This window comes from Calonectris borealis, unplaced genomic scaffold (assembly GCF_964195595.1).
Source record: "Calonectris borealis unplaced genomic scaffold, bCalBor7.hap1.2 HAP1_SCAFFOLD_242, whole genome shotgun sequence".
Classification (NCBI taxonomy): domain Eukaryota; kingdom Metazoa; phylum Chordata; class Aves; order Procellariiformes; family Procellariidae; genus Calonectris; species Calonectris borealis.
The window spans coordinates 26,393-49,941 of record NW_027441626.1 but is presented as its reverse complement, the minus strand read 5'-3'; the positions used below and the strand labels follow the sequence as shown (position 1 = coordinate 49,941).

The 23,549-nt window shown below is 55.7% G+C and overlaps 2 long non-coding RNA genes across 4 annotated transcripts; both read left to right on the top strand.

The window, feature by feature from the left end:
* Window positions 1-325: 325 nt before the first annotated feature.
* Window positions 326-3,950, top strand: LOC142077403 (uncharacterized). 2 transcript variants are annotated; one of them, XR_012671785.1, is made up of 3 exons: window positions 326-451; window positions 2,152-2,210; window positions 3,106-3,950. It is a non-coding gene; the product is annotated as an uncharacterized LOC142077403 (long non-coding RNA). The 2 variants fall into 2 exon arrangements; XR_012671784.1 differs by having other exon boundaries at window positions 3,060-3,950.
* Window positions 3,951-18,772: 14,822 nt separating this feature from the next.
* On the top strand, window positions 18,773-22,398 carry LOC142077404 (uncharacterized). 2 transcript variants are annotated; one of them, XR_012671788.1, is made up of 3 exons: window positions 18,773-18,898; window positions 20,600-20,658; window positions 21,554-22,398. It is a non-coding gene; the product is annotated as an uncharacterized LOC142077404 (long non-coding RNA). The 2 variants fall into 2 exon arrangements; XR_012671787.1 differs by having other exon boundaries at window positions 21,508-22,398.
* The last annotated feature ends 1,151 nt before the right edge of the window (window positions 22,399-23,549 follow it).

Below are 23,549 nucleotides of genomic sequence, written 5' to 3'. Positions count from 1 at the left end.
TGCGTCCCGGGGGAGCCGGGGATTGGGCTTGGGGGGCTGTGTGTCCTAGGGGGGCTGGGGAGTGGGGCTGGGGAGTGGGGCTGTGGGTCCTGGCGGGACTTGAGAGTGGGGCTTGGGGCTCCCAGGGGGCTAGAAAATGGTGTGGTCGGGTGCTGTGAGCACCGGGGGTGCTGGGGCTGGGAGGTGCTTGCAAACACCGGGGAGGGGCTGCGAGCATGGGGGGCACAAGGGTTGCACCAGGGTCCGTGCACGATCACCTCCATTGTACGGGTGTCGATGTACAGGCAGCCGCGTTGGACGCGGCGCCGTGCGCGTGCGGACTCCCGGGACGGGGACTACAACTCCCGGCGTGCCCCGCGCGGGCGGTCCGGCGGAGCCGCGCGCTGATTGGCTGCGGAGAGTATTTCAACGGGGCGCGCGGCGGGGTCTGCACCGAGGCGGCGGCGGCAGCGTGAGTGTGGAGCCGAGGAGTGGGGCTGTGGCGGGGGGGGCGGTCCTGCAGGCTTCGGGGAGGGGGGGTGGGGGGGCTCCAGGCGGGGGAGGGGCTGTGAGCATCTAGGGAGCGGGGCTGGGGGGGGGGGGGGGGCGTGTCTGTGTGCCCTAGGGGGGCCGCGCAGTGGGGCCGGCGGGGTGGGGGGGGAGGCGCTGTGTGCAAACAGACCCTCCCTGCGAGTCCCCGCTGTCGCCCCGTGGGGCCGGGGACCCCCCAGCCCTCCCTGCAGGCAGACGGGCAGCCTGTAGGCAATGGAGGCCGCCCGCCCCAGCGAGCCTGGGGGCTTCACGGGCCGAGTCGAGGGAGGAGCTGCTGGAGAGAGGGCTTAGAAACGGCCTTCTGCCCCCGAAACTCCTGGAGCGTTTGAAGGGGAGGGACAGGTCCACCCCAGGGCCCCAAGGGGAAGACCTCGGAGCAGGGACTTGGGGTTGTTCCAGGAGCAAAAGCTGGTCCCAGCCAGCTCTGCTCTGCTCCCCCGGCACCGGGATCAGACCTTTCAGCCCCGTTTCTGCCAGAAGCATCACACAAGCGCTTGTCCTCCCCGGGGGCATCTTTGGGACTTGAGAACAGGCGCAGCAGCTGGGTTTTTGGGCTTAGAAGTGGGCGCTAAGTGAGCTGGTTTGGGGGCCCAAAGCAGAAGCCGGTTTGGCCGTTTGTGCGGGGGGGGGGTGGGGTGGGAGGGCATTGGGGCTGCAGGGGAAAGCAGGGGCTGGGCAGGTGTGTGGACCGCCCCCCCCCGGAGGTGGGGGTCTGGTCCTGCTGGACCCCGAAGTGCGGGAGGCCGGCATGCACCAGGCCAAACTCAACGTCTGCGGTGGTCTCCGGGGGGAAGAGGTGGTCTCTGCTTTTCAGACCCCGCACGCCCTCTTCGAGTCCAGCTCTTCCTTGTCGACTGCTTAGAATAGTTATTAACTAACTAATCGTACAAACTAATTAATATTTATACAATGTACACCTATGATATTTAATCCTAATAGTCAAGTTTTGACAGCGATTGATTTACGACCTTGTCAAAAGCCCAGGCTGTTGCAAATAGCTGGAGCTTGTAAGGAGAAGGAGCTGAAATCAACAGGAGCTTCAGTGCAGAGCGGGAGCTTCAGTTAGCCAGAACCGTAGGAAGCAGGAGCTGGAACGAGACGGGGTGTCCGCTGTCTGGGGCATGTCTTAGCCGGAGGCAAAATTACCTGCAGCTGTAACGAGCAGGAGCTGCGATTCGCTGCAGTGTCTATTTGCCGGAGCATCCGTCGGCCGGACTGCACTCCCAGCACGGCTGAAGAGCAGCCAGGCGCAGGCAGGGCTGTCCCCAGCAAGGCGCTCCGAGCGGCAGGGTGGCGAGTTGTCCTTCTGCCAGCGGGGAGCCCGGCCTCTTCCCTCGGGGAATAAATCCAGGCCGCGTGCCTCTCTCTGCGTGGAGGGTCTCTCCCGGTCCCCTTCCCGAGGGCTGAAGTGAGGTGGAGGTTCCCCGGCTCTCCCGGGGGGCAGGCGGCAGCACGAGGCGGCGGCGGTGTCTCCCCGGTACCCGGCAAAGGGGAGAGAAACCGGCCGGCGGGAGCTCCCGGGGTGCACAGCCCGGCCCCGCACGGCAGAATCCTTCCCTGTGTTTTCACCGTTGGCTGGGTGTGACAAACAGGTTTGTTTTGTGCCTCCTCTTTTCCCAGCGTCACCTTCTGCGTCACGTGAAGAAAATCCTGCGTGGTTGATGCCGCTTGCTGCTCAGGTAATGGCACGTGTGGGGCCGGGGGAGCGGGGAGAAACATTGGCGAGTTCAAGGACGCTGCAGCTACTCCATGTCAAACCCAGGGAAAAGGCAAATTTGCTGCCGGTGCAGAAAAGCTGATGAACAGTTGCCGTTAACAGAGCGTGCCTCGTTCCTGAATCGGTCCTTGGGTAGTTACGAATGTTTTCCTTTCAGGTAAAAGGATGGACTTTCATCTACGATAAATTAAGAGCTGCCTGTTACCTTCTTTAGGGTCGACTGTTTCTCTTCTGTTTGTTCATACTGATTTTATGGGCAGGTTGGAAATAGCCTTTTATTTTTCTATGCATAACTCAATTTTTAGTAACATGTGGTGTCAGGATAGTTAATTTTTGAGCACCTAGGTACCGCTAGAAATGTAATGAATGAAACACGATGGAAACTGATGTTTAAACTTGATTTTTACTTGATTTTTTTTTCATTAGAGTGTTGATGGCATGTTGTCCTGTGGCTCAATCCACATTCTGTTCAGTGGAGTCTTCAATCTAGGACTTTTAAGGGAAAAAGTTTGTCCTTCCAAAAAAGGGCTAGGCATTCATAGGCTCGAGGTATAGACTTGGAGAGTCGCTTAAGTACGTGATCAGAATTAAAGCCAAATGTCGCTTAATGTTGCTGCTGTTGGTCTTCACTTTCATTAATTTCCCTGCTGCTCCGTCACGGTTGCGAGCTCTGAATCATAAATTTTTTTTCACTCCCTAACGCACTTTTCGCCCCAAGGAGAGGCTACGTTGAAAAGTTACTTAGTTTCCTCACAAATGCATCGGTCAATAAAATGAGTTATGATTCTTAAAACCACAAAAATGACACCAGTCTTACAGATCTGGACTATTTCTGAACACGTGCTCATCGCGTGCAGGTGTCGTCGGGATACAGATCATCTGCACTTCATGCTCTGACAAGACAATCTGCTGAGACAGGGACGAGCTCCAAAAGAAAAAAAAGGTACAACGTCAAGGTTTTGTTTTGTTGTTGATTTTTGTGGGTTTTTTTTGTGTTTGTCTTGTCTTTTTTTTTTTTTTTTTTAAGAGTGCGATGTTGACTGGTGGCAGCCTGCAGAGCTCTCTTGCTGCCTGACCTCTCCTTTCCTTCTCTGTCACTCCTCTTTCATGGCTGTAATTTTCACTCGGGTAGTTTTAGAAGAGCAATTTAGTTCCTCGCCTGTGTAAATGTGCTGGTAATACCTGGAAGGTAAATGCTTGAACCAGTAGCGAATAACTTGGCTACAAGTAGAATTTCTGAAGGAAGAACAACCACCACAACAACAGGAAGCAAGTAGCGAGTTACCCCAAATTTGTGTGTGTCAAACACATCAAAGTCTTACTGCCAAACATTGTTTGGCAATGTGTTCCAAATGGCTAGTTTTAAAACAACTGCAGTTTTAAAAGATCTTGACCGTTTGGAGAAACGGCCTGGAAAAAAGGATTCCTCTTTTGCAGCGAGTTCACGAGGACAGATGGGTTGCTGTACTCTTTAACAAAAACACTCAACTTGGGACGTATAGGGTGAGGAAATCGCGGCTATACTTAGGCTTGAGAAAATGCATGTAGGTATCTGCGTCTGTCACCTGCGTGTCTCTAGGAAAGCGAGTTCTAGCGAAACTAAAGCTGCCAATGAGCCAAAAAAAAAGGCACGGTTGTCTAAAACATGCAAAAGCTCTAGTGGGCTGTATCAACAGCTGTACCAAAGATGATGCAAAATACTTTCTCCTCCACTCAGTTGTAGTCTTCACAGAAAAGGAAGCTTTGTGCTAAATGGTTTTTTTTTTTTTGGGGGGGGGGGCGGGGGTTTGTTTGGTGTCCCCCCCCCACCCCCCCACCCCCCCCCCCAGCAGAATGTCAACGGCCACCATTTCGCCGCGGTCGCCCTTTCTTCTGCTGTGAAAGTACGAGACAGACGGAAAGGATCCGTAGTGGTCTGCAAGTACAAGGTACGCCTGTGATATGGACTTTACAGTTAACATTAAGAAAGCGGCAACTCTCCTTCTATATAATTTTTTAACGTGAAATATTTTAACACAAATACTAAAAATAAAGGAGGTCTGTTCTGGAGCGTGGTACGCCTATGCAAAGCTTGCTTCCCTCCGTCTATTTTCTCTTCCTGACAGCACAGTCTTCGGTTTCTGTGGGCTTACTATTAAAGGGTACTGTGAAAATAATGTTGGCCTAGAAGAGGAAAGGAACCGTTTGTAAGAGTTTGGATGTTCGGGAGAAACAGACGTGGTTTTCACGATAAAAGCTTTATGCTTTTTCAGTCAGTAAGTGTTTAAAATACCTTACAGTAGTACTCGAAAACCTTACTGAGATACTAGCATCGGTGCTAAAAGCAGTCAAGGTCAAAGAAGAGACGTGGACAAAACGGGACAAATCGGCGTCGCTTCGGTGCGTTTTCCAGGCTTTCCCAAGGAGCGTTGGCAGCCTCGTAACTAGCGACAGAGAGTCCTGATGTGTTTTACTGCTTCTATGATGTCCTTTTTCCTTGACCTACAGTGTGTAATTTTGACTTCAGTTGGAAAGAGATTTTCCAGAATGGAAATCTTTCTCATTCAAAGGAGTTGCCTTTTATGAACTTCCCATCAGAATGGATCTTCAGAGGTGATGTACTTGGCAGTAGAAGTCATCCGCAACGAGACTTTTCACTCTCTCTGGAAAAAAAAAAGTAGGAAGTCGATTTCCTTGCAAAGACCCAAGCGCAGCACGCCTTCCAGTAGTCGATGTATCGCTGGTCTTTGGTTCTCCGGTGTAACAGTCGAGATGCCGTAAAAACGCGTTCCTCCGCATGCTTGGGTACAGCCAACAGCAGTAGCAAATCTGCCAATCCTTTTTGGTAGCCTTATGTATTGCAGCACCGGGGATTTGATATTCCCCACCGCCTGCCCCCCCCCTCCCCCCCGCCCCCAAAAATGTAAAACCATGTGGGAGATCTCGTATCTCACTGATTTTTCTATCGTAAATGAAATTTAAAAAAGAAAGTTAAAATTGTATAATTTCCAAACTGACTTGCATTGTTTAAACTGCAACTGCCAAACAGCTGTAGCGTATAATTTATTAGGTGTACTTAAGCAGTTGGGTAGTTGCTCTAAACGTTTAAAAAGAGAGGCAACTGAACGTTACGGGTTTTTTTCCCGATCTTTTGACAGAGTGCTCTGAAGTACTTTATTTCTGTCTCGCTTTCAATGGCGCGTTTCCCCGGCAGTTCGGTAGCATCGGTCTCGGCGCAGCTGGCCAGGCGTCCCTCCTAGTCATGTCACACACGCAAAACCCCTGGTCAAACGATAGCTGTGTATTTTGGAGGTAGATAATTTAACGGTATGAATTCACAGCTCTGCGATTTCAATTAACGCAAAAGGAAAATCAAATATTTTTATAGTATAAGTCGTCTTCTTGTACGTATGTAAACGTACACGCACCTTTTTAGCATAAAATGAATTGCTGAGATTTGTTCTTTCTTTTTCATTTTACTCTTCCAAGTTTTACACTTCACTTTCAGCTTTATTGACCAAGCAAGCAAGATGCGCAGCAGCAGCAGCAGCAGCAGCAGCGCAAGGGCTGGAGCTGTGGTGGTGGATCCGTGAGCGTAGATGCTGATTACGGCGCGCCCTTGTCCTGCAGCCTCACGGGGTTATCTCCCGGCAGCGGTGCGGTAAGGAAGGGACGAGACGTTTTCCAGCACCAGCGAGAGCGTTTACTTCTCTGCTAAGAACGTGTTCAAAATCGCGTCAATTAGTCTTCACGCTGATTTTAAGCGTTCGAATCGCTCGAGCTTTTAAAGGCCGCGTTGTATTTCGAGCTGACCCGTTTGCCTGGCACCCTCCTTTAGCTCGACTGCTACCCTCTCCCTTATCCTGACCGAATTCCTCTGCTGCCTTCGGTGCTGTTTTTTTAATATGCTGAAATGCCAGTTGGGATTTTTGTTTTTCAGATGCCTCGCTGTAAGTGTCCCGTGGTGCTCAAGAGAGACCCCCGGCCCAGGTTTGCCTGCCGGTCGTTAGGCGTGCTGAGGGTAAGGGGCCAGCTGCCAGCCTGCGGGACAGGGGCTGGGGGGGGCTGCAACCGTTTGGGGGGCCGCCCCTCCTTTATCTATCTAGCAGAGCCCCCCTTTTTGGCGGGGGTGCGTGCGTACATCCGTAAATGGCATTATTAAAGTAACGAGCTGCCGGTTGGGGCCGTTCCCCTCATTTTGTGCCTTTTTTGGGGCTGAATAAAAAGGGGGGGTTGGGGGGCCTGGGGGGGTGATGATGTCATTTGGGGCACCCCAACATCACCGGGGGGGTGATGATGCCGTGGAGGAGCAGGTGAGTGGGGAATGGAGGGGTTATGGGGGGGTGTCGTGTCCCCCCCCCCCCCCCCCCCGAAAGGGGGTCACAGCCCAAAAATGCCTGAAAATTAATGGGGGGGGGTGGGGGCGTTTAAAAAAAAAATTTAAAACTGTAAATATGTGTGTGAGGCGTTGAAATAGAGAAAAATCTCTGATTTTTATGTATATTGAAAAATAATATTCATTTATATACAGAAAAGAATTTCAAAATAAGAACCTATATCTACTATGTTGTATAAAGGATTTTAGCGTATAAAAAAATTCTAAGTAGACGTATATAGGGTTTTAAAATACAAAAATAACTCGCGTACATATAAATTAAAAAACAAAGGACTTTAAAATGCAAAAAGGATGATATATTTTGTATATGAAGGAATTTAAAATAGAAAAAAGTCTGAACGGATAGAGCTATCTACACTTACTACCTGTTACATAGTAAGTCTAAATAGATATTATATGTGATATAAGAAGTTATATATAAATGTAAATAGATATCTAAGTCTAAATAGATACAAGTGTAAACGGATATCTAAGTCTATAAAGACACAGGTGTAAATATATGTAAGTGTAAATAGAGAAGTCTATAAAGATATTTAAGTGTCAAAATACATAAGTCTAAACAGATATATAGTCTGAATAGGTATTGCATGTAGTAAGTGGGAAACGGGGGGGGGGGGGAGGGGGAAGTGAGACATAAATGTGTTCCCTAAATACATGTATATGTATGTGTAAATAGATACGTAAGTGTAAATGTCTATGATAGATAAGGTTTTTAACATGCAAAGAAACCCTGTTTATAGAAAGGATGTAAAGAATTGACACCACCTGCTGCCCCCCCCCCCCCCCCCAATACCTCTCATTGAAGATATAAAAGCGCTTTCAAAAGCTGCCCCTTTCCCCTTCGCCTTTACCGCCTTTTCCCATCCTGATTTGGGGCCAGTTCCCCCAATGGGGACTTTCCCCTGCGGGGCTGTGCACGCCCAGAGCGGGACCTGACACTGTGGCATAAAAATACCCCCAAACCCCTGAATCAGGGTCTGCAAGGGTGGGTCCGGGGGTGGGGGAACAAAAAACAAATCACAATTTTGGGGGAAAAATACCCAACTTGGAGCTCCCGGGAAAGCCAAATCCACCTGGATTTGCTCCCTTGTGCAGCCGGAAAGCTCCCTTGTGCAGCCGGAAAGCAAAAAAAAAAGTCCTCATTTTCATGCACAAAACTAAAAGCAAAAAATCACCAATTTTTATGTTGCGGAAAAGCGCCGAAAAACCTCCAAGTTGAATATTTTGGAAAAGAAAAAAACCCCAATTTTCATACTATGGAAAGGCAAAAAACCTCCCAATTTGGGGTGAGACACCAGCGGTTTGAGGGGCATCGCTGGGGGTTATCCGGTGTGGATTATCCCGTGAGGGTCAGTTACCCGGAGCGGATCATCGGTTGCGGTTTGTCCCAGGTGAGTTATCTGTGTGCATTGTCCCGGGTGGAGCCCCCGGCGTAGGTCATCCCCGAGCATGCCGCTCCCCACGCCTGCCCCCCTCTCCCCCGCGAGGCTTTCCCCTGCACCCCACTCCCGCCCCACTCTCCCTCCTCCTGCGTTTTGGGTTTGTGCTGCAAACGGCCTTGATGACGCAGGGCTCCGTCAGTTCCTGCTGAGCAGCGCCTGCGCAGCGCCGGGGGCTGTTCTGCTCCTCGCCCCGCCCTGCCGGCGAGCAGCCCGGGGGTGCGCGGGGGTTTGGGAGGGGGCACCGCTGGGAGAGCTGAGCCCACCTGACCCAGGGGATGTTCCAGACCGTATGACGTCATGTAGTAAAACTCGGGGGGAGGTTGGCCGGGGGGCCGCTGCTGGGCCTCACTTCGACGTCAGTTTAAAGCCTCAGAAACTGCATTCACGGAAATCGGTGCAGGGGGAGCTGACGGTTGTGGTTGAACTCGGCAGGGAGCTTCACACCGCAGAGCCGCTCTCTCGCTCCCCGCCCCACGAAGTGATTGGCTGCGGAGGGTATTTCAGTGGGGCGGGGGGCGGTCCTGCAGGCCCCGGGGAGCGGTACTGGGGGGCTCCAGGCAGGGGAGGGGCTGTGAGCATCTGGGGAGTGGGGCTGGGGGGGCGTGAGGGCTGTGTGCCCTAGAGGGGCTGGGCAGTGGGGCCGGGGGGAGCTGTGTGCATTAGGGGGCCGGGGAGTGGGCCTGGGGCAGGATGCAGGCCCCTGGGCGGGGTGTTTTTGTGGGTCAGGGGCAGTTTGTGGAGGGTGTTCGTGTGAGGGAGGGACAGTTTGGGGGTGTCCGAGGGGCGAGGGGGCTGTTTAAGAGTCCATGTGTGTGAGGGAAGGGGCAGTTGGGTAGGGGGGGTGGTGTTTGTGAGGGGAAAGGGGCAGTTTGGGGGTGGATGTGGGGGGGGAGAGGGTAGTTAGTGAGGGGGAGGTGAAGTTCACGCGTGACCGGGGCGGGGGAGGGGCGGCTGGGGGAATCCATGTGGGTGCGGGCAGTTGGCGGGGGTTGGCGTGGCGGAGGGGCAGTATTTTGTGGGGGACTGGTGGGGAGGAGGAGCCGCGCTGGCCGCGCGCCTGGCGGAGCTTGGGGGCGTGGTGTGGGGAAAGGGGGCAGGGCTTCAGCGCCACCTGCGTGGAGCGGGAGTACGGGTCCTTGGGGGGGGGGGCGTGACTTTGGGTGTTTGGGGCGGGGTTACGAGGTGGGGGCGTGGCTGGGGGTGCTCGGGGCGGGCCTGCGGGCAGGCGGTGTGGCTTCGGGCGCTGCCTGCATCCCTCGCAGTAGCTTTGGGTGGGCGGGAGTAGGTGTTTTGGGGGGTTTTGGGGAGCTGCTCATCCCCTCCGCAGTAGCTCCCCCGGGCAGCGTGGCAGAGGGCTGGCAGGACTGCCCTGTCCTGGGACCGGGCTGGAAGTGGCAGAAGGTGGTATGGAAATCTGGGACCTCGTGTGGGCGCACTGATATCTATCTACTACAAGAGGTACTGCTCCCCCACCCCCCTCATCCCCCCTGAATGCCTGCGTTCCTCCAGTCCCTCCCCCGCACCCCCCAGTCCCTCCCCCGCCTAAGATTTTTACCCCCTCAACCCTAAACAGGACCCGGAGATCCTCCCCACGAGTTGGCTTGGGGAGGGGGGCTGGCTCTAGCCACACCCCTTTCAGGTCTAGAGCCCGCCTCCTGGGTCTAAGCCCTGCCCCTTGCCAGGTTTGGGGCTCCCCTCTAAGCTTGGACCCCCCGGGGGGTTTCACAGCCCCCCAGGAGCGATTTCAGGGCCTCCCCAGGAGCTTTTCCCCTCGCCATTTTGAGCCACCCTGGGGCCATTTTGGGGTCCCCTCACTTCCAGGGAGACCCCCCTTCCCACCAGTGGCCCCTAAATCTCTGTTACCTGTTTCAAGGCCCCCCCCCGCCCCCCCCCGACTGTTTGGGTCCTGATGGGGGCATTTTGGGGGCCCCTGGGGTATGTTGAGCCCCCCCCAGATTTTGGGGGATTCCCCATGGATTTCTTTCTCCCCGCCTCATTTCCACTTGTCCTTCCCACTGCTTCTGCTTGGATTTTGGCATCCCCTCCTGATCCCCAAGGTTTTGGCGACCCCTCCATCTCCCCTCCTCCTTGATTTTACCCCCTACTGCCCCATTCCTGCTCCTGCCTCCTGCTGCTTTCCCTTGAATTTTGGGGGTCCCGCCATGGGTCAGTGATGCCCTCCAGGTTTTTGGGGGACACCCCTGGGGTTTTGCCGCCCCCTCCTGCCCCTCCAGTTTTGGGGGACCCTGACCACTTCCTCCCCCCTTGATTTCATGCTCCACGCTGCCCCGTTTCCACTCCTCCATCCCACTGCTTCTCTTTGGCTTTCTGGTTTCCCTCAGGGGGCAGCGACCCCCCCTGGGGTTTTGGGGACCCCCCTGGGGTTTTGGTGTTGCTCCAAGTTTCAAGGATTCCCCCCATCTCTTCCCCACGTTGATTTTATTCCTCCCTTCCCGTTTTTGCTCCTCTTCCCCAACCGCTTCCCCTTGGTTTTTGGGGTCCCTGGGGTTTTGGGGACCTCCCAGTTTTGGGGACACACTCTATGTTCTTCTGCCCATTAATTTCACCCCCCACTGCTGCTATTCCCCCTTGACTTTTGGGGTCCCCCGTGAGCCCCCCCCGGGGCTTTGGGGTGTTCCACCCTGCCAGGGCTGTTTTTTGCCCCTGCCCCTTCAACCAGGGCTGGTTTTCTCCCCCATCAAGGCTGATTTTCCACCCTGGTGGGGTTGCTTTTCTCCCCCTGCCATTACGGGGGCTCATTTTTTCCCCCTCACCAGGTTCAGTTTTTGCCCCATGCTACATCCGGGGCTGGTTTCCCCCCTTACTGGGGCTGTTTTTTACCTCCCCCACTGCAACTGCTGCTGTTTCCCTCCTGGCAGGCGCAGCTGAAGCTGGCGGAGGAGACGGTGCAGCGGCAGGCAGCACAGGCGGCCAAGCTGTGGGCGCCGGCAGCTGCCCAGGAGCAGCGGCTGGGGCAGTAGGAGGAACAGCTCCATGGCCTGGAGATGGAGCGGCGACATCTCCATAACCTCGGCCAGGAGCTCAAGGTGAAGCCTGGGGGGGGGTTGGGTGGGGGACGAACCATGTGAATTCCCTCCTTGTACCGCTAAAATAAGTGTCTCTCCTTCCTCAGGGCAACATCTGTGTCTTCTGTCATGTGTGGCCGGTTTGTGCCTTTTTTTGTGCCTTTTGTGCCTTTTTGTGCCTCACTTTGTGCCTTTTTTGGGGCTGAATAAAAAGGGGGGTTGGGGGGCCTGGGAGGGTGATGATGTCATTTGGGGCACCCCAACATCACCGGGCGGGTGATGATGCTGTGGAGGAGCAGGTGAGTGGGGAATGGGGGGGACATGGGGCGGGTCCCCCAGGAAGGGGGTCACGGCCCAAAAATGCCTGAAAATTCACGGGGGGGGGCGTTTAAAAAAAAAATTTTAAAAACTGTAAATATATCTGTGAGGCCTTGAAATAGAGAAAAATCTCTCATTGTTATATATATTGAAAAATAATATTCATTTATGTGTATAGAAGGATTTCAAAATAAGAACCTATATCTGCCGTATTATATTAGAGTATTATATTAGAGTATTATTTTAGAGTATACAAAAATTCGAAAGACGTGTATAGGGTTTTAAAATACAAAAATAACTCGCGTACATATAAATTAAAAAATAAAGGACTTTCAAATGCAAAAAGGATGATATATTTTATGTATGAAGGAATTTAAAATAGAAAAAAGTCTGAATAGATATCGCTATCTACACTTACTACGTGTTACATAGAGAGTCTAAATAGATATTATATGTGATCTAAGAGATTATATATAAGTGTAAATAGATATCTAAGCCTAAATAGATACCTAAGTCTATAAAGATAGAGGTGTAAATATATGTAAGTGTAAATAGAGAAGTCTATAAAGACATTCAGTGTCAAAATATTTAAGTCAACGGATACATAGTCTGAACAGGTATTATATATAATAAGTGGGAAATAGGGGGGTATAAGTGAAACATAAATAGATTCACTAAAAATATATATATATATATATATAGGGGGAAAAATACCCAACTTGGAGCTCCTGGGAAAGCCAAATCCACCTGGATTTGGGCAGCTGGAAAGCAAAAAAAAAAACCCCATTTTCACGCATAAAACCAAAAGCAAAAATCACCAACTTTTGTTGTGAAAAAGCATTGAAAAACCTCCAAAAGGAATGTTTTGGAAAAGGAAAAAAACCCAATTTTTATATTATAGAAAAGCAAAAAACCCCCCAATTTGGGGAAGATTTGGGGTGAAACACCAGCCATTTGAGGGGCATCGCTCGTGGTTATCCAGTGTGGGTTATCCAGTGAGGGTCAGTTATCGGGAACGGATTATCTGTTGCGGATTATCCCAGGTGAGTTATCTGCTGTGGGTGGTCCTGGGTGGACCCCCTGGTGTAGGTCATCCCCACGCATGTCCCCCCACGCATGTCTCTACCCACACACGCCCCTCCCAGTGTCCGCCCCCCCTTTCCCATGCAAGGTTTTTCCCCCGTGCGAGGTTTTCCCCATGACGCGCCCCCCGTATCCCCTGCCCTCCTGCCTCGTGCCCGCACTGCCCTCCTCTCTCCTCTCCCTCCTCCCCACCCCCCCGTGTTCCGCGCTGCCTCCCCGTAACCCCTCTCCCCGGACCCCTGGGGTGCTGCCTACCCCGCCAACCTGCCCGTTGCCCCCCGTTCAAACTGTGGCACCCCCCTCCCGCTCCCCTGCACCCCACTCCCACCCCACTCTCCCTCCTCCTGCGTTTTGGATTTGTGCTGAAAAGGGCGTTGATGACGCAGGGCTGCGTTAGTTCCTGCTGAGCGAGCAGGCTAGGGGTGCGCGAGGGTTTGGGAGGGGGCACCGCTGGGACAGCTGACCCCACCTGACCCAAGGGATATTCCAGACCGTATGATGTCATGTAATAAAACTAGGGGGGAGGTTGGCAGGGGGGCCGCTGCTGGGCTGCGGCTGGCTGGGCATCGGTCGGTTGGTGGCAAGCAATTGTTTTCATTTGTACCGCTTGTCTGTCTGGGGTTTTTCTCTCTGTTGGTTTCCCCCCCGCCCCTTTTCCTTACAAGTGGAGTTTTTTCACTTTTGCCCTTCCAATTCTCTACCCCATCCCACTGAGGGGGGAGCGAGTGAGTGGTTGTGTGGTGCTTAGTTGCCGGCTGGGATTAAACCCTGACTCAAGGTTAGTTGCAAGCCCTGCCTGGCTAAATGCTTTAGGCTGTCCGTGTTATTCCTGCCATCTTGCTAGGCCATCCTTGTTCTTTTCCGCTGCTTTCAAGTGCCTTGTGCTCCATCAGCAGGCTGGGAAGTATGGTTGTGGCAGAAACTGCTACACCCTGTGACTCCTTCTCAGGTGGTTAGCTTTGCCCTTTGTATGGGCTGCCGAGGTCGTCGGCTCCGCAGGGGCCACAGGCAGCCCGCAGAGCTTGACGCCAAGCCATTCCTTTCCCCTCGGCGCAGCAGCGGTTCCGCCGCTGCTACAGGCAGCCACTCGCTCGAGGGCGAGGGGCTGCGATGACGACAGGCTGCTGCACGCTTCAGTCGAACTAGGACGCCGTTCTCTGGGGAGCCGGTGCAAGGAGAGCTCAGGTACGTTCTGTACTGCCGATGGCTCTTCACAAGGGAAGCGTGCTCTGGTTTTAGCAGAAAAAGGTGTCGGACACAGGCAGCCACCTATCACTGCGCACAGCTCAGCTATTTGGCAGGGGTCTTGCTTGTTCAAGTAGAGGCGTATTCCTCGCCTTGCAGTCTCGATGGCAAAACAATCGGGGGTTCAAGTTACAAAAGCCTTTTGACATCGGAGCGAGATGGCAGCTGGGTTTCTACCAGCACCGTACTTAGCTGCGTGGCTAGCTGAAAATGGCTCGCGGGCCAGGAGATATGCAGAGAGGTCTAAAATAAAGAAACCAAGTGTTGAAGTGATTGTTTCAAGGAGGCAAATTAGGCAGCTAAAGGAACCGAGCTGCTCCCCTGTCACGTTGGCAGAACAGCCCCTCCAGCCTACTAAGTACTGCGTGTTGCAGGCAGCAAAGTGCAACCGTGACGCTTGCTGGCAGGAGCGGCAAGGAGTGCAGAGCTACGCGCCCTGTACAGAGCAAGGATGGAACCTGCCGGGCTCTACGGTCATCTGCTGAGGACGCCTAATACACCAGCAGGCCTCTTGGCTTTCCCTGCTTCATTTCTAATTACTTTGCATGCTGGAGGGCAGGGTGGTAAGTGACGTCGTGCAGTGTCTCTCCTCCAAGTGACAAGCCTTGCGTGGCAAGCCTTGTGCGTGTGCAGGATGAGGAGAGCGGAGTGCTGATAGCACAGAGGTGAGGAAAGGTGCAAACACCGCAACAAAGCCCCAGGACCACCAGCGTATCGCTCGTTTGCAGATCAGCCACTCGCACCTGGTCCGCTCAGAAGCGCGGTTTCCTGATGGACGTAGCTGCCCCTCCCCTGCTTTCAGGGTGCCACCCGTGTGGCCTTATTTTTTTAAAATCTCTCTCCAGCATCTGTTGAGTCGCTGCTGTCACTCCCACAACCCCGATGTCACCTGCAGACCGAGACAGCGATCCCTGGGGCTTCCTCCGGGTTAGAAAGAAACCTGTTCCACAGGTTCCCCGTGCTGCTTCTCCTCCGCAGGTAATGGGCTGGGGGGCACGGACGGAAACAACCACGGGCCTTGTAAAGCGGCCAAAGGGAAAGGACTGAAATGCTGGGGCCACCGGGTGCTTTTTTTGGTACAGAGGCGATGAAGATTAGTGCCCGGGCCGCGAGTGGGAAAAGGGCAGGGAAATCTAAGCCCAGTACCCCCAGTAAGCAGTTACCGTCTTTCGGTGGTCCAAACTGGGCGGAGAGATCGGGAAGGGGTCGGTGAGGCGACGGTGGCACCCGGCGGCCGGAATTGGGTACTGCAGCTCTTGAGCCGCGCATGCGCGGTGGGGCGCGTTGCTGCCCTCGCTGCTGCCACCGAGCGACCAGAACGGTACTGCAGGTCGGGAGCCGCGCATGCGCAGTGACGCGCCTTTCTTTGCTCGCTGCTGCCACCGAGCGACCAGAATTCGGCACTGCAGGTCGGGAGCCGCGCATGCGCGGTGACGCGCCTTTCTTTGCTCGCTGCTGCCACCGAGCGACCAGAATTCGGCACTGCAGGGCAGGGGCCGCGCATGCGCGGTGACGCGCTTTTCTTTGCTCGCTGCTGCCACCGAACGACCAGAATTTGGTACATCAGGTCGGTGGCCGCGCATGCGCGGTGGGGCGCTTTTTTTCCTGCTCCTTGCTGCCACCGAGCGACCAGAGTTCGGCACTGCAGCTCGAGAGCCGCGCACGCGCAGTGGTGCGCTTTTATTTGCTCGCTGCTGCCACCGAGCGACCAGAATTCGGCACTGCAGGTCGGGACCCGCGCATGCGCGGTGGGGCGCTTTCCTTTGCTCGCTGCTGCCACCGAGCGACCAGAATTCGGTACTGCAGCTCTTGACCCGCGCATGCGCAGTGCCGCGGTTTTGCTTTGCTCGCTGCTGCCACCGAGCGACCAGAATTCGGCACTGCAGGGCGGGGGCGGCGCATGCGCGGTGACGCGCCTTTCTTTGCTCGCTGCTGCCACCGAGCGACCAGAATTCGGCACTGCAGGTCGGGACCCGCGCATGCGCGGTGGGGCGCTTTTCTTTGCTCGCTGCTGCCACCGAGCGACCAGAATTCGGTACTGCAGCTCTTGACCCGCGCATGCGCAGTGGCGCGGTTTTGCTTTGCTCGCTGCTGCCACCAGGCGACTAAAATTCGGTACTGCAGCCCTTGAGCCGCGCATGCGCGGTGGCGCCCCCCTTCTCCGCGCTGCCGTCCGCCGGTACCGGCAATGCCGTACCGTGGTGCCTGCGAGGTGATGCCGCCGCGTTCGTTGCTTCGTCCCGGTAAGGAAACGCCGCTCCTGCCCCACGTGCGCGGTGCCGGCGGGCGCTGGGCGCGCAAAGCGCGGAACTGCGGCGCCGGCGCCGCCCGCGCCCCCGCGCCGCCCGGCGGCTGCTCGCTGCTGCTGCCGCCCCGTGGCCGAATCGCGGTACTGCAGCGCCGGCACCGCTCAGGTGCGCAGCCGCGCCGCCGCCGCCTTCGCTGCTGCCGCCCCGAAGCCGAAGCGTGGTACTGCAGCCCGGCGGTCGCGCGCCGGCTCTGGCCCCTCCCTGCGCCGTCCCCATGCCGGTGCATTCGTCATCCCGGGCGGCAACAGTTAGGGTACCCCACCCCCCCACCCCCGCATGCCAGCACCCCCAAGAGTGTCGGCGTGTCCCGGTGCTGTCCCCATCCCTGGGGCAGCTCCCCGTCCCCTGTCCCCGCGGCTGGTCGTTGGGCTCTGTGTTCCCCCAATAAAACACGGGGACGGAGAGGACCCCTGGGGACAGGGGGCGGGGACCCCCAGAGAGTGGGCTGTGCTGCCGTCGCTCCTTGGTGCTGGCCCTGCTTGTCCCCCGTCCCCCCAGCGGTGACGAGCTCCGGGCCACTGGCGGGGACCCTCACTGTCACCTTCCCCCCATGCCGGTTGCCAGCAGCGACAGGGACAGCGGCACATCCCGCGTCCCCCCCGCCACGCACACGGGTGTGCAGGGGCACAGGCCACCCCCCGTCAGGTGGACACGCTGGGGACACCGTCTGCCCCAGGGGTGTTTGGGGTCCCCAGGGTGGGAGCGCAGCTGCAGGATGCCGGGTCCCCCCTGCCCGAGCCCTGCAGACCCAGGTGGAGCGCAGACATCCCCCGGCCCTGTCCCCGGCCCTGTCTCTGCGTGGCCGTGGGTCGCTGCTGCCATTGCGTGGCCAGCGGCTGGGAGGACACAGCTCCCGCCGGCTGGGGGCCAGAGGAGCCCGGCAGCCTGGAGACCCCCAGGAAGGGCTGGCTGTGGTGGGGAGTCGGCGCCCAGGGCACCCCAGAGACCCTGCAACAGGGTGCAGCATGAACTGTTTTATTACCTGTGCAGTATCCATGAGTGAGTCCCCATCGTTCCCATCCTGGTCCCCCAGTGGGTCGGGGTCCCAGCTGCCCCTGGGGGTGGCTGCAGGTGTGGGGGGTGGGATCCCTTCTCCCCGCGGTGCCCCCCACCTCCTCAGGGTCATCCCTCCCAGTCTCAACCCCCCACATGGTGTCCCCAATCTCCCGAGAAACACCTCTGTCCCCCAATGTCCCCCTACCCCACTCCCAGGGTCCCTCCTGGACCCCACGGTCACCCCCAGCCCTGAGACACACACACCCCCCACCTCAGCACAGCAGGTGCCTGGGGAGACGCTGGGAAGAGCTGGCACCGCCATCTCGGGGTCCTGTTGGCCCTCATCCCCCCTAAAGTCTTGCACCATGCTCTGCTCCTTGGGGGAGTGCCCACAGTCGGGGGGGTGGGGGCTCCCCTCCTCCCCAGGGAACCCCCCCAACTTGTCCAGGGCACCCTCTGCCACCTCCCCAGGGTCCGATCACCGTAACAGGGTCTGACCCTGGGATCCCGCTGGTTAACATCAGGTGCGAGAGAAGGTTCCTCATTACTCCTCGATTAGTTCTTAGGTGCCAGCTCGAGCTGGGTGCCTCCAGAGAGGGACCCCTACCCCGGATCGCCCTCCTTGCACACCTGCACCCGTTGCAGGAGGGTCCACGCACACCATGGGAGCCACGTGGGAACCGGAGGCGGCCTCGAGGCTGCTCAGCAGCAGCCAAAACACCCCATTGGTTTCAGACACCGGCTGTTTTGCTCCCGTACTGCCAAGAAAAATAACCACCACTGTCACACGAGGGTCCTGCACAATCGCCACCATCGCACAAGGGTCCCCGCGCATCTGCCCGCCATTGCACGAGGGTCCCCTGCACACCAACCAATTGCATAAGGGTCCTCCTGCACTGCCCCCCCCGTTGCATGGGGGTCTCCACACACCGACCCCCCGTTGCGCGGGGGTCCCTGCACAGCCACCCGCACGGCGCAAGGCGCCGTGCGCATGCGTACTTCCGGGGCGGGGACTACAACTCCCGGCGTGCCCCCCGCGGGCGGCCCGGAGGAGCTGCGCGCTGATTGGCTGCGGAGGTTATTTCAACGGGGCGCGCGGCGGGGTCTGCACCCACGCGGCGGCGGCGGCGGCGGCGGCGGCGGCGTGAGTGAGTGAGTGTGAGGGGCCGCGGGCACGGCGGGCTGAGGGGAGACCTGCAGGCTCCGGGGAGGGGGACTGGCGGAGCGCCAGGCCAGGGAGAGGCTGTGAGCATCTGGGGAGTGGGTCTGGGGGGAGGCTGCAGACCCCCGGGGGGGCCGAGGAGCGGGGCTGGGGGGGGGCTATGCATCCCGGGGGGGCCGAGGAGCGGGGCTGTGCGGGCTGTGCGTCCCGGGGGAGCCGGGGAGTGGGGCTGGGGGGGGGCTGTGCGTCCCGGGGGAGCCGGGGATTGGGCTTGGGGGGCTGTGTGTCCTAGGGGGGCTGGGGAGTGGGGCTGGGGAGTGGGGCTGTGGGTCCTGGCGGGACTTGAGAGTGGGGCTTGGGGCTCCCAGGGGGCTAGAAAATGGTGTGGTCGGGTGCTGTGAGCACCGGGGGTGCTGGGGCTGGGAGGTGCTTGCAAACACCGGGGAGGGGCTGCGAGCATGGGGGGCACAAGGGTTGCACCAGGGTCCGTGCACGATCACCTCCATTGTACGGGTGTCGATGTACAGGCAGCCGCGTTGGACGCGGCGCCGTGCGCGTGCGGACTCCCGGGACGGGGACTACAACTCCCGGCGTGCCCCGCGCGGGCGGTCCGGCGGAGCCGCGCGCTGATTGGCTGCGGAGAGTATTTCAACGGGGCGCGCGGCGGGGTCTGCACCGAGGCGGCGGCGGCAGCGTGAGTGTGGAGCCGAGGAGTGGGGCTGTGGCGGGGGGGGCGGTCCTGCAGGCTTCGGGGAGGGGGGGTGGGGGGGCTCCAGGCGGGGGAGGGGCTGTGAGCATCTAGGGAGCGGGGCTGGGGGGGGGGGGGGGGGCGTGTCTGTGTGCCCTAGGGGGGCCGCGCAGTGGGGCCGGCGGGGTGGGGGGGGAGGCGCTGTGTGCAAACAGACCCTCCCTGCGAGTCCCCGCTGTCGCCCCGTGGGGCCGGGGACCCCCCAGCCCTCCCTGCAGGCAGACGGGCAGCCTGTAGGCAATGGAGGCCGCCCGCCCCAGCGAGCCTGGGGGCTTCACGGGCCGAGTCGAGGGAGGAGCTGCTGGAGAGAGGGCTTAGAAACGGCCTTCTGCCCCCGAAACTCCTGGAGCGTTTGAAGGGGAGGGACAGGTCCACCCCAGGGCCCCAAGGGGAAGACCTCGGAGCAGGGACTTGGGGTTGTTCCAGGAGCAAAAGCTGGTCCCAGCCAGCTCTGCTCTGCTCCCCCGGCACCGGGATCAGACCTTTCAGCCCCGTTTCTGCCAGAAGCATCACACAAGCGCTTGTCCTCCCCGGGGGCATCTTTGGGACTTGAGAACAGGCGCAGCAGCTGGGTTTTTGGGCTTAGAAGTGGGCGCTAAGTGAGCTGGTTTGGGGGCCCAAAGCAGAAGCCGGTTTGGCCGTTTGTGCGGGGGGGGGGTGGGGTGGGAGGGCATTGGGGCTGCAGGGGAAAGCAGGGGCTGGGCAGGTGTGTGGACCGCCCCCCCCCGGAGGTGGGGGTCTGGTCCTGCTGGACCCCGAAGTGCGGGAGGCCGGCATGCACCAGGCCAAACTCAACGTCTGCGGTGGTCTCCGGGGGGAAGAGGTGGTCTCTGCTTTTCAGACCCCGCACGCCCTCTTCGAGTCCAGCTCTTCCTTGTCGACTGCTTAGAATAGTTATTAACTAACTAATCGTACAAACTAATTAATATTTATACAATGTACACCTATGATATTTAATCCTAATAGTCAAGTTTTGACAGCGATTGATTTACGACCTTGTCAAAAGCCCAGGCTGTTGCAAATAGCTGGAGCTTGTAAGGAGAAGGAGCTGAAATCAACAGGAGCTTCAGTGCAGAGCGGGAGCTTCAGTTAGCCAGAACCGTAGGAAGCAGGAGCTGGAACGAGACGGGGTGTCCGCTGTCTGGGGCATGTCTTAGCCGCAGGCAAAATTACCTGCAGCTGTAACGAGCAGGAGCTGCGATTCGCTGCAGTGTCTATTTGCCGGAGCATCCGTCGGCCGGACTGCACTCCCAGCACGGCTGAAGAGCAGCCAGGCGCAGGCAGGGCTGTCCCCAGCAAGGCGCTCCGAGCGGCAGGGTGGCGAGTTGTCCTTCTGCCAGCGGGGAGCCCGGCCTCTTCCCTCGGGGAATAAATCCAGGCCGCGTGCCTCTCTCTGCGTGGAGGGTCTCTCCCGGTCCCCTTCCCGAGGGCTGAAGTGAGGTGGGGGTTCCCCGGCTCTCCCAGGGGGCAGGCGGCAGCACGAGGCGGCGGCGGTGTCTCCCCGGTACCCGGCAAAGGGGAGAGAAACCGGCCGGCGGGAGCTCCCGGGGTGCACAGCCCGGCCCCGCACGGCAGAATCCTTCCCTGTGTTTTCACCGTTGGCTGGGTGTGACAAACAGGTTTGTTTTGTGCCTCCTCTTTTCCCAGCGTCACCTTCTGCGTCACGTGAAGAAAATCCTGCGTGGTTGATGCCGCTTGCTGCTCAGGTAATGGCACGTGTGGGGCCGGGGGAGCGGGGAGAAACATTGGCGAGTTCAAGGACGCTGCAGCTACTCCATGTCAAACCCAGGGAAAAGGCAAATTTGCTGCCGGTGCAGAAAAGCTGATGAACAGTTGCCGTTAACAGAGCGTGCCTCGTTCCTGAATCGGTCCTTGGGTAGTTACGAATGTTTTCCTTTCAGGTAAAAGGATGGACTTTCATCTACGATAAATTAAGAGCTGCCTGTTACCTTCTTTAGGGTCGACTGTTTCTCTTCTGTTTGTTCATACTGATTTTATGGGCAGGTTGGAAATAGCCTTTTATTTTTCTATGCATAACTCAATTTTTAGTAACATGTGGTGTCAGGATAGTTAATTTTTGAGCACCTAGGTACCGCTAGAAATGTAATGAATGAAACACGATGGAAACTGATGTTTAAACTTGATTTTTACTTGATTTTTTTTTCATTAGAGTGTTGATGGCATGTTGTCCTGTGGCTCAATCCACATTCTGTTCAGTGGAGTCTTCAATCTAGGACTTTTAAGGGAAAAAGTTTGTCCTTCCAAAAAAGGGCTAGGCATTCATAGGCTCGAGGTATAGACTTGGAGAGTCGCTTAAGTACGTGATCAGAATTAAAGCCAAATGTCGCTTAATGTTGCTGCTGTTGGTCTTCACTTTCATTAATTTCCCTGCTGCTCCGTCACGGTTGCGAGCTCTGAATCATAAATTTTTTTTCACTCCCTAACGCACTTTTCGCCCCAAGGAGAGGCTACGTTGAAAAGTTACTTAGTTTCCTCACAAATGCATCGGTCAATAAAATGAGTTATGATTCTTAAAACCACAAAAATGACACCAGTCTTACAGATCTGGACTATTTCTGAACACGTGCTCATCGCGTGCAGGTGTCGTCGGGATACAGATCATCTGCACTTCATGCTCTGACAAGACAATCTGCTGAGACAGGGACGAGCTCCAAAAGAAAAAAAAGGTACAACGTCAAGGTTTTGTTTTGTTGTTGATTTTTGTGGGTTTTTTTTGTGTTTGTCTTGTCTTTTTTTTTTTTTTTTTTAAGAGTGCGATGTTGACTGGTGGCAGCCTGCAGAGCTCTCTTGCTGCCTGACCTCTCCTTTCCTTCTCTGTCACTCCTCTTTCATGGCTGTAATTTTCACTCGGGTAGTTTTAGAAGAGCAATTTAGTTCCTCGCCTGTGTAAATGTGCTGGTAATACCTGGAAGGTAAATGCTTGAACCAGTAGCGAATAACTTGGCTACAAGTAGAATTTCTGAAGGAAGAACAACCACCACAACAACAGGAAGCAAGTAGCGAGTTACCCCAAATTTGTGTGTGTCAAACACATCAAAGTCTTACTGCCAAACATTGTTTGGCAATGTGTTCCAAATGGCTAGTTTTAAAACAACTGCAGTTTTAAAAGATCTTGACCGTTTGGAGAAACGGCCTGGAAAAAAGGATTCCTCTTTTGCAGCGAGTTCACGAGGACAGATGGGTTGCTGTACTCTTTAACAAAAACACTCAACTTGGGACGTATAGGGTGAGGAAATCGCGGCTATACTTAGGCTTGAGAAAATGCATGTAGGTATCTGCGTCTGTCACCTGCGTGTCTCTAGGAAAGCGAGTTCTAGCGAAACTAAAGCTGCCAATGAGCCAAAAAAAAAGGCACGGTTGTCTAAAACATGCAAAAGCTCTAGTGGGCTGTATCAACAGCTGTACCAAAGATGATGCAAAATACTTTCTCCTCCACTCAGTTGTAGTCTTCACAGAAAAGGAAGCTTTGTGCTAAATGGTTTTTTTTTTTTTGGGGGGGGGGGCGGGGGTTTGTTTGGTGTCCCCCCCCCACCCCCCCACCCCCCCCCCCAGCAGAATGTCAACGGCCACCATTTCGCCGCGGTCGCCCTTTCTTCTGCTGTGAAAGTACGAGACAGACGGAAAGGATCCGTAGTGGTCTGCAAGTACAAGGTACGCCTGTGATATGGACTTTACAGTTAACATTAAGAAAGCGGCAACTCTCCTTCTATATAATTTTTTAACGTGAAATATTTTAACACAAATACTAAAAATAAAGGAGGTCTGTTCTGGAGCGTGGTACGCCTATGCAAAGCTTGCTTCCCTCCGTCTATTTTCTCTTCCTGACAGCACAGTCTTCGGTTTCTGTGGGCTTACTATTAAAGGGTACTGTGAAAATAATGTTGGCCTAGAAGAGGAAAGGAACCGTTTGTAAGAGTTTGGATGTTCGGGAGAAACAGACGTGGTTTTCACGATAAAAGCTTTATGCTTTTTCAGTCAGTAAGTGTTTAAAATACCTTACAGTAGTACTCGAAAACCTTACTGAGATACTAGCATCGGTGCTAAAAGCAGTCAAGGTCAAAGAAGAGACGTGGACAAAACGGGACAAATCGGCGTCGCTTCGGTGCGTTTTCCAGGCTTTCCCAAGGAGCGTTGGCAGCCTCGTAACTAGCGACAGAGAGTCCTGATGTGTTTTACTGCTTCTATGATGTCCTTTTTCCTTGACCTACAGTGTGTAATTTTGACTTCAGTTGGAAAGAGATTTTCCAGAATGGAAATCTTTCTCATTCAAAGGAGTTGCCTTTTATGAACTTCCCATCAGAATGGATCTTCAGAGGTGATGTACTTGGCAGTAGAAGTCATCCGCAACGAGACTTTTCACTCTCTCTGGAAAAAAAAAAGTAGGAAGTCGATTTCCTTGCAAAGACCCAAGCGCAGCACGCCTTCCAGTAGTCGATGTATCGCTGGTCTTTGGTTCTCCGGTGTAACAGTCGAGATGCCGTAAAAACGCGTTCCTCCGCATGCTTGGGTACAGCCAACAGCAGTAGCAAATCTGCCAATCCTTTTTGGTAGCCTTATGTATTGCAGCACCGGGGAT